This window comes from Vespa crabro, chromosome 14, assembly GCF_910589235.1.
Source record: "Vespa crabro chromosome 14, iyVesCrab1.2, whole genome shotgun sequence".
NCBI lineage: Eukaryota > Metazoa > Arthropoda > Insecta > Hymenoptera > Vespidae > Vespa > Vespa crabro.
This window is the reverse complement of record NC_060968.1, coordinates 689,157-703,879: the sequence shown is the minus strand read 5'-3', so window position 1 is coordinate 703,879 and position 14,723 is coordinate 689,157. Positions and strand designations below refer to the sequence as shown.

Here is a 14,723-nt window from a genome sequence, read left to right as displayed (position 1 = left end):
TATATATATATATTTTTTGTATTAATATAGACACATACGTAATTTTTTCTTTATCGTTTAGAAATAATTATTTACTAGACTCTTTTACTTTGATATGAAAAATGTTGCAAATTATTATTTATATATATTTATTTATTATATTTATTTATTATATTTATTTATCTTAATATTATTAAAGAAAAATTCATCGATATTAAGAAATATGTTATGTATGTAATAAATCTTGTTTAAAAAGGAAATGATATTAAAAGTAATTCAATATTCGTTAAGTTCTTATCTGAAATAATATTTGACAATTTATCGAGTCTCGCTATATATTTCTTGTTATTGAACGAATGAAAATAACGCATTATTATGTAGATATCGTATATTATCATAATTTTGTCGGCTTAATCGTGAACATTACGAAGGTATATTTTTTAACGAAATGAATAAATTCCCAGAGAGTTACAAGTTGCAATATATAATACGTATATTTAAATATCATTATTTTCTTAAAGATTTATCGGAATATAAAGAATGCATTAGTTCGATTTTTAAAAAATTTTCTAATTCAAAATAACATTCTTTCGTTATTTAAGTAGCTTTCACTATTAAACCGACATTGTGTTCAAATGCTATTTAAACCGATCTGACAAATGTATTTCGTAAAAGAAAAATTGCAAGTGAAAGAAAGAAAGAGAGAAAGAGAGAAAGAGAGAATGAAAGAAAGAATGAAAGAGATTTTGATGAAAGGCGTAGAATTAAAGAATTTAATAAAAAATAATGTAAAAAAAGTTCTTAACGTTTAAAATCTTCGTTTAAACTTATATATATACGAAATCGATAAAAATGGCGAACTTTTCGTTAAATATTTTTATCGAAAGGATACTTCTTGTATCCAATCAATCTCAGAGATATTCTATAATAAATGGATATCTTCAACGATAGTACATCGACAATGTAATATTTAATATAATTACATTAAACTTTTTCGTAAAATAAACGGACATGTAGTTCTCTATTATGAATTTATAATTTAGCGGGCATCTTGTGACGTCATCTTTTAGATAAATTTCATAAAAGATCCGTTAGTGGAGCTAGTATCTACTACTTACAAAAATGGTTGCGCCTATAAGGCATCATTTTATTATGCGTAGTTGTGTATCCTAATATATCTCATTCGTTGTAAACATTAAAGTTAGAAAAATGGTACAAAGGAAAATATTTGTGTAAAATTGTATACTTGTTTACGTCAGTAATCACATATCCATAGTAATTAGATATATTGAAAGAAAAGAAAGTCTTTTGGTTACTTACTGTGGAAACAAATCTTTTAATAATGGATGAGCACACTTTACCTTTCTCAATGTGTTTTGAATTCATCCTAACAATATATCTTGTTTATCTGCGGATACCTGTCGTATTTATGCAGCTGCAGAAAATATTGTATATGCATGGAGAAAAGGTAAAGAATTAAAACATACCTATAAAGGATATGAATATTCTATAAACATTATATTACCTTTTAAATTACATTTACTCTCAGTTGATAAGAATAATAACTTCAAAGTTTAGGATGTAAAAACAGAAGAATTAATTTTAAAATTAAGCTTTTCTAATGAAATATTTCAAATAATGACGTTGACATATATTCATATTTATATGGACAAAGTTGTATTCAATAGCTAATACGGGATATTTACAACTGTGAAATTTGAAAATAATAAAGATGATTTATATATTCAAGGAATAGAATAGAACTATCATAGCTTTAGAGCAAATAACTATGATAGATATTATAGCTATAGGTCTATATGAGGAAAAAATTATATTGCATAATCTTAAATTATATATAATTTAATAGAATAATCTTAAATAAAAACAATCTTTTAATTGATCCAAAATTAGGTTGCTATAATATAGATTATATCTTGTAACGACGACCATTCTATTATGGCTACAGAAAGTTTAAGCATATATATTGTATTTTGGAATCAGAGAAAGATTGAAAGCCAAGTTAAACAAAGTTCAGTTTGGTGTTATTTAAGTTTAAACTATTTATCAAATAAAAATATGACAAGGCTATTTCGAGCTGTCAACAATAATATGTTTTTATAGTAACAATAGCAATAATATATTAACTGTAGAGATTTCATTAAAAATTGATTGTTTGCTTAAAATATTTTTTACTATTATTATTTTAATAATTTAATAAGAATCTAGAAAGAGTTTCTTTTAATAGAAAAGCGACTAAGAAAAACGTTAGTCATAGAAAATTAAATGCTTTCTTTATAAATTTAAACAAAAATTTTGCAGAAAATCTATAGAAAAGGAATAGAGCTATATAGTAGCTTCTCATTCTGGTCTAGGCACAGTTACTACGTTGTCTTATGATTTATTAAAGATGGATGATCATAAATTATCAGAAAGGTTTAAAAATAATCGTAATGCTACTTGTGCCTTACCAAATGTGAAAATTTTGTTATTATAGCAATAAACGTGAAATGCATAAAAATTCGATAAGGGACATAGTGATAGATGTTTTAAATAGAAGTTATTGCTAGAAGGGATTTCTTAATAAAACTTTAATGTTTCAAATCTAAGAATGGTAAGTAAATCTTAATAGAAAATAGAAATATTTTTTGTATTTCAAATTTTTGTTTAAATTAAATATTATATAAAATTAAGATACATTCAGAGTTAAAATGACTACTATAACACTACCTGAATCAATAGAATGGATGTGATATTACAAATCACAATGAATTGAATATAATTTCATAACTGTTGCATTAAAAGATTTTGCAGTGATTTTAATTGATTTAAATATAAAAAAAATAATGAGACATTTTTGTGGACATAAAGGACAACTTGTAGATGCAATATTTTGTCTTGATACGAGATAATTAAACATATCTTCTATAGATTGTACAAGGATTTGGGATATCTTATCTTCTCGTTTAATGGATTTATTTCAAATAAAGGCTTTGTATACGTGACTATTTTGGTTAAGTTTAATTCATTTATACATAAATATATTTAAAAAGTATATAATTTATTTAGGTTCCAGACGCATGTATATCTACATTTTTCTTCTACTGAAGAATTTCTTCGTGTAATATGAGAATATATTTGTAGTCAAATCATATAATTTATTCTTACATTTTGCTACAAACTATAAATGAAGAAGATATAATATCTATAATTAATTTTCCCAATTATATCATGGAAATTACTCAACAAGACAACAAAGATCTTAATGAAAATGAATCGGAATATATTTTTCTAGAACAGCTTAACACAATCTAGATCGCAAAACTTACTTAACGTAGATATAACTAAGAAAAGAAAACAAACATTTAAGAAGTTGCTTAAAGCTCCAGAAAAATCACTATTTCTTTTTGCTAACTATTTTCATTAGACATCAAATTTGACTTCGCAAAAGTAAAGAATTCATTCATTCAATTTGGACAACCACACAGAGGGCAAAGCCTGAATTTTATCTCTTTTTTGTTGTATTCTTTAGCTGTTGTTCATGTAAATATTTTGAATTAATTGTGAGTTTCTATTATGTTTTTGTACATTTTATTATTTTTAATGAAAGTTTTGGTGATAGTACTGTTAAAGTATACAAAAAATAAAATAAAAAATTTATTTCGCAAATTTACTATTTATATAAAAAATATTATTTTTTTCAATCCTATGTTCAATAGATATATATATTGTGTAAGAATATTTCCAAAGTATATTATCCAAAAGTATTATATCCACCACCTCTGTTATCAGATCTTAACTCGATTGAGAACTTATGGGACGTGCTAGATTGATAAATTAAAGAAATGACAATAACTTCATGTTATATAATAAGAAAATTATTAATTGTTAAAAGCATCCAGTTATTAAAACGTATTATTTAATAAATATTATAAATTATGTAAATAAAATTTTCAGGTCTTATAAAAGGCTTTTTTGATATCAAATAATATTAGTACAGTTTTATTTCCTTTGTTAAAATTTACACTAATATCTGTTGTGCTAATATGTGTTAACTTTTCTCGTTTGTTGGACTGTGTTGTGTTTCTCTCTGAAATCAAATCGATGATCTGCAATGTTTCATGCCTATTGAGTCTTTCTAAAATAAAATAATTTTTTCCATTATTTTATTCATGATTAGACTTACTGGTTTATATTTTCCTGGTTGTCGACTTTTTCCTCGATTTATGTATAGGAATGATTAACCCTGTTTTCCAGTGCTGAAGAAAATGTGCAAGTTTAAATGATTGGTTGATAATGTACATTAATAGTACGATTAGCTTTTTTTATAACTATTTAAGAGCGATATTTTGAATATCAGGTCCAAGGTAAAAACGAGAACTGATGTAACAATCATTAACTTAGAATGATTTATCTTACCACTCACTTCTAATAAAAATGTTATATTATAAATAGATAACTCAAAAATCATGAATATTTCAAAAATTCTGTTTACGAACTGTAGTAGGCACAACGAAACGATGCAATTTTTGTTCAAGCTATTTTCAGATATCTTCCATTGTTTTTGATATATTTTATGAAAAAAAAATTTTGATTTTTTTTTTAAAGGTTGATTCCATTCCTTAAAGCTGAATTATGAAACGAAAAAAATATTAATTTAAAATATTAAATATTAATTAATTTAAAGGTTGCTCTCAAATGGATACAAAACTGGAGAATATTTTCGAGAACTGTCGCTGGAAATTTTCAAGTGAATGGCTTCCTTAAGGATCGAAAAATATACACCTAATTCAAAATCTAAATGTAATGCAATATCTAAATTTTAATTCTGACATAATGAATTTGGAAAATCTGATGGATTTATTAATGATGTTATTAATGATGATATTAATGATGGATGTGTATAGCCAAGATCAAAATACCAAGCTTATTTGTATTTCCAAGGGAACTCTCCAAGAGCTATTCCTCTGTTTCCATTTGAAAGTATGCTACAACTCAATCAGTTCTCATATAGTTGAACCGTGCTCTCAAATAATTACTTTTATATAGTGTCCACAAATAAGAAATACTCACAACACCAATTCCTGACAATTTTACTCTTAAATGGACACGTCTTGAAGGAATCACGATTCATTTAGAAGCTTGAGAAATTTTCGAAATTCGAAATTTTTTTCTCAGAAACGATTGGTAGAAATGAGACGTATTTTTTTTTATTTATTGAGAGCTTTCTAAAAGATTATCCAAAAATATAAAAAAATAATAAAAATATGTCTGCCACCAAACAATGAATTTTTGTTTGAAGATATTTGGAGATGGACATTCTTCAGCTAAACGATGAATTTGGAATCAACAAATGAAACAGTTCAAGGTAACACCGAAAACGAGTCGTTGGTCACGTTAGACTTTTAAAATCGATTATTTTTTACAAAATGATGACGAATTGAAACTCGAACATGGAAAATTTATAAGAAAAATCATCATTTCTACATAATTATTAAAAAATTGAGATCGATTTAAAAAAAAGTAGGATTTTGTGTAAATTTGAAAACGATTCATTTAGCGCTTTTTTAGATATATCCATTGGCTTTGAAAAAAGTATTTTGAGAAAAGGCCGCTTTACTAATTGAATAATCACTGATTTTTGGATAAAGTCTTATAAATTTTATTAGGTTCTTGATCAAATTACAAGTTTGTTATTGATCTTATGAAATACCGAATACGTATTATTAGTTAATTATTGATTTTACAAAATGCACAATACCGAATTATTACTTGGTTATTGACTTTATAGATTTCAGAATACGAACTTATTACTTAAATGCCAGCATCATAAAATACAATATACAGACTTATTACTTACTTAGTACCTACTTAGTACCTACTTAGTTACCGACTTTACAGAAAGACGAATAATGACCGACTTGACTTTTCTTCTGATTGATTCTTTTTAATTTTCCCTCTCTTCAGATGCATTTAGCTGATCATCTATGAAACTTGCATCCTATTGGATAATAATTTTATCACTAGGATTTTGATTGATCCATATATAAACAAAAGGTCTATTGCATCAAGAGGTGACGTCTGGCTGATGCCAAGATTCAGGGAATTTCTAAAAGTGCATGTTTAGAAAAAAGAAATTGGAGATTTAAACTGTTTATGCCTCTGGAGCTGATAGTGAGCGCATGAGTAGTCGAATTCAGTTCGATGTGATAATCAGCCAATGACTGCAGTCTCATCAACCAATAGAAATGAAGCAACTGACGAGACGGTAATTATGAGACAGCATACGTTATATTTTTGTCTTATTTCATTTCTTTTTTATATCTGTTATTCTACAAAAAAGATAGGAAGTGAAAGAGAGAATGAGAAAGAAAGAAGGAGAGAGACGCTTATGTCCTTATTCAATAAGGAATTACTAAGTAAAGACGAAAGAACTGTTTTTTTTTCTCAGTGATAACACAGTTTCTTCGTACTTGATTTTTTTTCTATTTGTCTCCTTCGACAAATATATCTTTAAAAAGTGATACAAGATGATCTAATGATAATGCAAGGATAAATAAAAAAAATCTAATTATATTTAATCTCATCGTCGTTCTTGTTCAAAGAGAAAATAAATCGTTTTCAATTAGATGATCAAGTTAATCAGAATTTATCACTGATTTATCTGAATTTATGTGGAGAAATTCTCAAAATTCAAATATCGTTCTGATAACTAACTAACAATTAGGATATATAATACAAAAGTAGGATATAATGTATTTGTATTTACTTTTGGTTTTTTTTATAAATCGAATTAGACATTTGTTCAAAGAGATTATTGCGACTGTTGATGTTTTCCTAAGATCTATTTTTTATTATCTTTCTTTTTTCATTCTTTACGTTTAACTTGACCTGTTTGCAAAAGTAAATTTTGAAATAACTGTTATATCGTTTCTAACTTAGCTATCTCTCTAGACAACAGTTTTTGCTAGTCGGAGTTGAGGAATAGAAAGATCCTACTTTATTATTCTATTATTCTACATTCTATTATTCTATATTATATATTATATATATTTTATTATTTTATTTTATATTTTATGTTCTATATTCTAATAATAGAGGTAGTGCTTAATTCTATGAACCAATATTTACTCATCTGCCATATCTATGTGTATTATGTAATATTTTCTTTTCTTTTACATTTCGTCTCTCTTAATAAATTATAATATATATTATTATTGGATTATACCAGATTCTTGTTCTTAATTTAATTAATTAATTCCTGTAGTACTGCAGAAGAGTCAAATGGCAGCAAAGTACTACAAGTTTTTAATGAATTTGGGTGGATGAATATGAATCATACATTATAATCATCTATGATATCAGCATCCACTATAGTGTTTGTCAGTTTCTGCAAACGCAAAAAATTATTTTTAACAAATGAATTATTTTTATAAATATTAAAATTATGAAATTGGTATTGAATTGGGTTGAGAGACACTTTTTTTCTTAAGCCTAGGTAAACTGTTTAACACATCTCTTTCGATGTAGAAAATTGAACAAGGTGAAAAATCATAGCATGAGATCATTATTTTTCGTTAGTAAGTCAAAAAAATCGCTAGATATGAATTAAACCAACAGTTTCAATTATTTTAATACATATTATATCACTATCTATTCCACTAATTACAACGATTTCTTTAAGTTTTCTTAAGCTGACCAATGTTCAAAGATAGTAATGTTTATTGCAATTTTGAAAATTGCGATCGTTTCTAAAAAGGTAAGAATCTGTATCTGGAATAAAATTCTTTATAATCCATATGTTTCTCTATCCTGATAACAATGTCTATCTTTTTCACAGTTATAATATTTTGGTAGCAACAACAAAAGAAAGAAGAAACTCATATCATAAACTATTGTGTATGTGATATTAATTCGCTGGCATCACAGTCCACAGAATAATCAGAGGCAATTGGAACGGATGCAACTGTAGCGTAAACTCTATTTTTTCATTGTGAGATCTTAATAACTAATTTTCAACATCAGCTGTAACAATCCAGTTCTCAGAATAATCAACAAAACATATTCTACATCTTTTGATTTTTGTGGCAGCAACTAAGCTATTTATGGTATTTACTGAGTCCAGTCGGTATATATTTTCCTTCATATGACTTTTCTCATTGTTATCATGATCGTTGTCACCACGTGATCATTATTAGCGTCATTAGCTTGATGAGTCGCCGAACATTAAATAAATAGGTGAGATGTTGTCATTGCGTATTCTGTTTATAGTTTTGAGAACAAAATTGCAATCTTTTTTCTTATTATTATTTATAATCATACCTTAAGAGTTTAAATCAAAGATATCCAAATTTGACTCATAAATTTTATTGTTTCTTATATCTACTTTATTCATTTGATTTTCTTCAATGGATTTTCTTTTTCATTGTATTACAACTTTCCAGGATTTTTACAGCTGTTACTAATCTTATAGCATTACTACGCTTAGTTTATAAATGAAGAATTTTTATATGTATCGCTCATTTGAATTATAATATTTAAAAATGCTGAAGGAGTAAATATACTTAAATGAGGGTAATCTAAAATATAACAATAAAAAATATTTCAGGAGAGGAGAATTATTTCTCCTTGGACAAAAAGCGTTTATCTCTGACCTAGATAAAGGTTGATACATAAAAAGTTGGTTATATGATAACTATAAGATATATAAAGGATGGAATAAGTAATAAGTTTTTATATTTAAATTTCTCTTTGATATTAAGTTATTTAATTAAAATACTACAAATATATCTATTATCATAATAAAAGTTATAAGTTTGAATACTACTTCTTAAAGATGATGATATACGGTAATGTTTTAACGCATTTCCAATGAGAAAATTTTAAGTTCGTATGAGTGGCAGTGTAATGTGATTACTTAGCTATCGATTTATCGGAATTTGGGTACAGGTACGATACTCGTGGAAAAGTTATAAATTCAAATATGCTGCATACAATATGCGATTATATTGACTAATTACGAAGGATTTTGGTGGATGGTATTCGGAAAGATATTTAAAATGATATAATAGATAAATTATTATAAAAATGAAACACTAATACAAATGTTTGTATTTAGAAAATTATTTTGTATAGACAATTTTAAAATATGTTATACACAACTGCAGTTAATTGGGGCAATTTGGACAAAAAGTTATTACTTTTTTTATATCATTTTTTGCTTTTGATTAGTCCACAAAATTGTTTCTATAATACATATGCAGATCTAATGCTTACTCTAGAAGCATTTTCTCTAACTCCAATATTGGTGCTGCTTAAATGTAAAAGAAGGTTCTGTTATGTTTGTAGGAATCTTTTTTTTTTTTTTGTAGGAATTATCTTATTTTTATATTTTTTCTTGTTGTTAGTTTGTAAATCATAAAAACGTTCACCATCATAATTCTAAGGAGAAATTATATACCATATTTATAATACCATTTCATCTCTGTTTTGATTGTGATTAGATACAATACTAATTGATCCAAGCAATCTATTGTAGATCTTCATAGTTCATATATATTCGTAGACCTACGAAAAGTATAATCTCTCAGTATTGAACCTATTTGCAGAGAAGGTGATATCTATAGAGTGAGATTTCACTCCCAGAAGTGCGCTTTAGATAAATATCTCTGTCAAACTGTGCTCAAGGCGTAACGGAACAATTTTCATTTTACCTTTGCAGTGCGCCTTATATTGTTATCTGTCATTATCATGTAACTGATCCGTCTTAGTAGTTTCTGGAAAGGTTCTTATATTGCCTCATCAATGCTGTCTATGGTGAGACATTGGAGTGGATCCATTTTGTTGAATTCTTCGAATAGTCTTGCGATAAACTGTAGCTTTATTCCTGTCGCGTTCATTATAATTCGCAGATTATGTTGCAACACGTTCTTTTCAATGATGATATTCTACGTCATGTCTAAGCTGGCCAACACATGAAGATCCAGGTCAATCACAACATCTTCAAACTGAATAGTTTCGGTAACCGATTGTTATGTAAGCTCTCTAGAAGAACTGTCACAATTTATGCCGTTTTTCAAGTATTATATTTGCTTACGTGAAAAATTGGAAAAAAACTTTGATTCAATAGTATTTTTATATATACCTCTTAGGTAATGATTTATATAATGTTTTTATATCTTTACGTGAATCGCATCTCAAGCTTCTTTAATTAGCTATCATCAACTCTACAACTGTATTGAACTGTCTACAATTTTTGTAGATGTTACGAACTATTAGTTCCCATACATTTTCGATAATATTCAAGTCTAAAGAGATCGCTGGCCAAAACAAAACAAATCTTATTGCATTTAAAGTAGTTTTTTACAACTTTGACAGTACGCACCGATGCATTATTTTATTGAAATGTGAATTCATCTCCAAAAATTTTTTCTGCGTTCACGATTTCCTCATCAATTAACTTCATATATCGGTCATTCTTCAATTTAGTATCAATTAATTGGATATTTGTTTTAACCTTGTATCCAATTCCTTCCTTAAGCATGATTTCCTTCTTCTAATTTGGTGTTTCATTTGAAAAATAAATATTCTGAGATCGTGGAAATAACATGGCCAATCATTTAGGCAAGTGTGAATCTTTTCTCATTCATAACAACACTTTTCTCCATCGTTTCCTCCACTCAATAAGCAAATTCTAATCGATACTTGATGTTTCTTTGTTAATGACATTTTTTTTTAAGTTTCTTACGTTGAATATGATCATATTGTTGTCTAATATGTTGTATATTAATTGCCACTCCTGTGGTATCTCACGTAATGTCATAGTGTAATTTGATGCAATTCGAACATCACAATTATTCACACCACGAAGAGGACTTTTGCGCTTTTTTCCTCCATAATTTTGAGGAGTCTTCTTCAGTAGTTTCTAATTACCACTTTTGAAATTTCAGTAAGGTTGGCTCCTCTTTTTTTCAGCCTCAAAATTATTTTCTGTTTAGTTTTGTTCGATTCAGTATTATGATCCATTTCGGAAGATATAAACTGATATTTTATTATAACGTATTTCAGAAGTATAATCACACTTCTTTTACTATTAAAGGATATTTATTGTAAAGGATACCCGGAGAGTGTTGGTTTCTATGCTACCTTACCAAATATTGGCATACTCAACTAATCCATCTACTCCTTACATAAGTCGGATCATTCTATTGCAGCATATGTAATCGTCGATATGAACACTCAATGATAAATTAGAGAGCGCCATATCGAAGTCCTCATTCTCTAGCCACTAATCTACCTAGCCTCGTGAAAAGCAACCATACCTTGTCGCTTAGATAATGGTAGCGCGTTTTACTACCATACCTTTATCAAAGTGCACCCCGAGATATTTAATCGAGTTGTTGAATCTTATGCTATTGTTCCATATATTAATGGTAGGTGCCCTACTGACGAGATCGGTTTTTTCGCCGTCTTCCATTTCATAACAGGGCGTGATCCTCTCCCTTTCTACCGATAGATTTCCTTTTGATCCAGTCACTTTTTAGTCACGATAACTTCTATTTTACGCTCGAATATAATCAGTTTAGCTGATGAGCACCAGCCGGTGATGCTATCTACCACGTTTCCTGTATTCTCGAGCTCCTTTCACGAATCCCTGTCTATTACATTTACGTACGCGACTTCTTCTAAGTCATCGATTATCCTCAAGAGCTGGTTGAACATCAGGTTCCGACAGGAAGGATTGAGGACTGATCCGTGGAGCATCCTCTCGAGGGTTGCTTTAATACCTCCTACTCTCCTAGAGAGATCTTAACCCTCTGACCTTCGAATTAACTCCTCATTACTTCGAACAAGTTCTTCGGACAGTCTCTTTCCCTAAGTGCCTTAAGAACTAGAAATCATCATACGTTGTCGAAGGCATCTAAGATATCAAATAATAATGCGATGGTGTATTTCTTCAGAGAAAGGGAAACGATTCGTCACATATTTACTATAGCGCCTTCCGTTGAGCGTTCCGGGACGAAGCCAAACTGTCTATCCAAGATTTTTCTCGAGCGAAGAATCGGCGAGACGTAACTTCGACAACCTCTCGAATACTTTTCCTATAACCGCTCACATCTATGGACGAGGAATCTCGCGACTCAATGTCGTTCATGTCATGCTCTGAATGAGATATCTTGCGATGCGATATTGTTTATCAGATGCTTTAAACGAGATATCTCACGGATTGTTTTCAATACAATCTCGTCAATAGTATTGGATAAAATTTACTTTGTAAATTATTGCATTCGTATATACGATGGAAATTAGCAATGTTAAAAGAAGAATATGTTATGTTTTTTAAACAAATAATTTTATTTTTCAAGTGAATAATACAATTCGAAACATGGTGTAATACACCATAATATGATACATTACAATTTTTAAAAAAATAACTACTTTCCTTACGAACATTTGACTTCTTACACAGTGCACATCGTTTTGTTGGGTGGCATTTTTTTTGTTGGAGGTATTTTTAAAGGGAAACATCTAGATTTCATTCTAAACGGCAACTTTTTTTTTGACTTGCTTCTTCCATAACGAGAATTTTTTATTGATGTATAATACCTTTCTAATAATCTTGATATAATGTCTTCTTTTATTTCACGAAAAGTTTTTCTTTTTTTTTTTTTTTTTTTTTTTTTTTTGAAAACAAATGTTTATATACCAAATTTTTCTCTTTTGAAAAGAATGTACTGTTTGAATGACAGTTTATCTTTCTATAATATCAAGCTTTCATCTACAACGATGTATCGGCCTTGTCGTTATGCATTTTGAAAACGTATCAATAAAATATCAATAATGGTTTATATTTTATAAGTTTTGTCAATAACTTCTAGGTTTCTTCTACTATTATCTGCATCGTTGAAATGAAGGAATCGTCGAATTTATAAAAACTTTGCTCTTGGTATATTTTTCCTTAGAAATGGTAAGTTTTACATTGGATCTGTACTCTAGTACATACAATGAGTGTAAAAAGCATTCGTACAACAGTCAATTTAAATAAAAACTTAGTAGAACTTTGTTTATTACAAAAAAATGTTAACAAAAAATATATACACATATTCTTAGAAATCTCTAAAACGAATGTTATTAAAAAATAATTATTTACTTATATTTGTTATGAAAATATTAACAAATTTTCAGAAATTATTAGAAAATATACGTGTAATAAGTATTCATATAGTTCTTTATTGGTAACATTATACAAGATAAGATAATACATCTTTTATCAATATATTTAGAATCAGTATATTTAGATATGTTGTCAATACAGATAGTGTTCTAAATTCATATATAGTCAACAGTGATAACTATAAAATGGGACGAAAAGGCAAGGAAATCACTGAAGAAAAAAGAAAAATTATTATAAGTTTACATAATAAATCCAAAACATTGAATAAAATTTCTAAAATTGTAAATAAACCATGGTCCACGATTCAAGGAATCATTGACAGATATGGGGACCGAAAAGCTTTAAAAAATAATCCATGAAACAAATGTAAACGTAAAATAAATGAGGACACTAGTCGATGGATAATTCGAAAAATAGAACAAAATCCGAAGAGAAATACAGGAAACATCATTGTTAAACTTAAAAATAATCTTAATATTAATGTGTGCAATAGTACAGTGTATAATTTTTTACGGGCTACAGTATACCATAGAAAATATATAGAGTAGCCCTTGAAAAAAGTTTTGTAAATGAAGTTAATAGAAAAAAATAATTAGAATTTGCGAAAGAATATGTCAATGTTCCTATGGAGTACTGGAATTGTGTTATATTTACTAATGAAAGTAAATTTAACTTATTTAGTTCAGATGGACGATGTACTGTATAGAGAAAAAAAATAGCGAATATGAGAAAAACAATTTGCAGGCGTCCGTAAAGCATGGAGGAGGCTCGGTCACAGTTTGGTGCTGCATAAATGCAAATGCGGTTGGATCTCTCCATTTTATGAAGATCATGGTATCATGGATCATATATTGTATATTGATATTTTAAAACATCCAAGTCAGTGCGAATAAGATTGAATTACAGGACAATTATGAGTTTTTACAAAATAATGATCGACGATAATGGATCCTGTATAATGTACCAAATCAATTAAAAATCCCTCCATAGCCTTCAGATTTGAGCGTTATAAAACACTTATTAGGTTATTTCGAAGAAAAAATTCGTGATCATTTCTTCAAAAAAAGATTTAAAAAAATGCATTCTTAGAAGGGTGGAATAAAATTTCTAATACTGAAACCAGAAATTTAGTAAATTCGATGCCATAAAGACTTATACAATCTAAAGGGAATTCCACTAGATACTAAAATTGCAAATAAATTGCTTTTTTATTACATTTATGTATTATGTATTATGTATGTTGTAAACGTAGAAATGTACGAATACTTATTATGCATACATTTTCTGTTAATTTTAAAAAATTTGTTTATATTTTCATAACGAATATAAATAAATAATTATTTTTTAATAACATTCGTTTTAGAGATTTCTGAAAATATATATATATATAAAATTTTTTGTAATAAACAAAGTTTTACAAAGTTTTTGTTAAAATTCATTGTTGTACGAATACTTTTTACATTTATTATAGATAATGTAAAATGGATAAAGGAGACATATCGGATAGTATGATTTTGGATCTTTCGCGTCTTTATCCTCTCCCTTCAGGAGTACTCTTAAGGAACTCTTTGCC

General features: G+C 27.8%; 3 long non-coding RNA genes across 3 annotated transcripts; 2 read left to right on the top strand and 1 right to left on the bottom strand.

The window, feature by feature from the left end:
• The first annotated feature begins 289 nt into the window (after positions 1-289).
• LOC124429168 lies at positions 290-2,981 on the top strand. Its single transcript, XR_006943384.1, has 2 exons — positions 290-1,447; positions 2,299-2,981. It is a non-coding gene; the product is annotated as an uncharacterized LOC124429168 (long non-coding RNA).
• Positions 2,982-3,947: 966 nt separating this feature from the next.
• LOC124429169 lies at positions 3,948-5,863 on the bottom strand. Its single transcript, XR_006943385.1, has 2 exons — positions 5,050-5,863; positions 3,948-4,235 (listed from the first exon to the last, which is right to left on the bottom strand). It is a non-coding gene; the product is annotated as an uncharacterized LOC124429169 (long non-coding RNA).
• Positions 5,864-6,134: 271 nt separating this feature from the next.
• LOC124429182 lies at positions 6,135-10,880 on the top strand. Its single transcript, XR_006943387.1, has 3 exons — positions 6,135-7,735; positions 7,817-9,792; positions 9,888-10,880. It is a non-coding gene; the product is annotated as an uncharacterized LOC124429182 (long non-coding RNA).
• Positions 10,881-14,723: the final 3,843 nt, after the last annotated feature.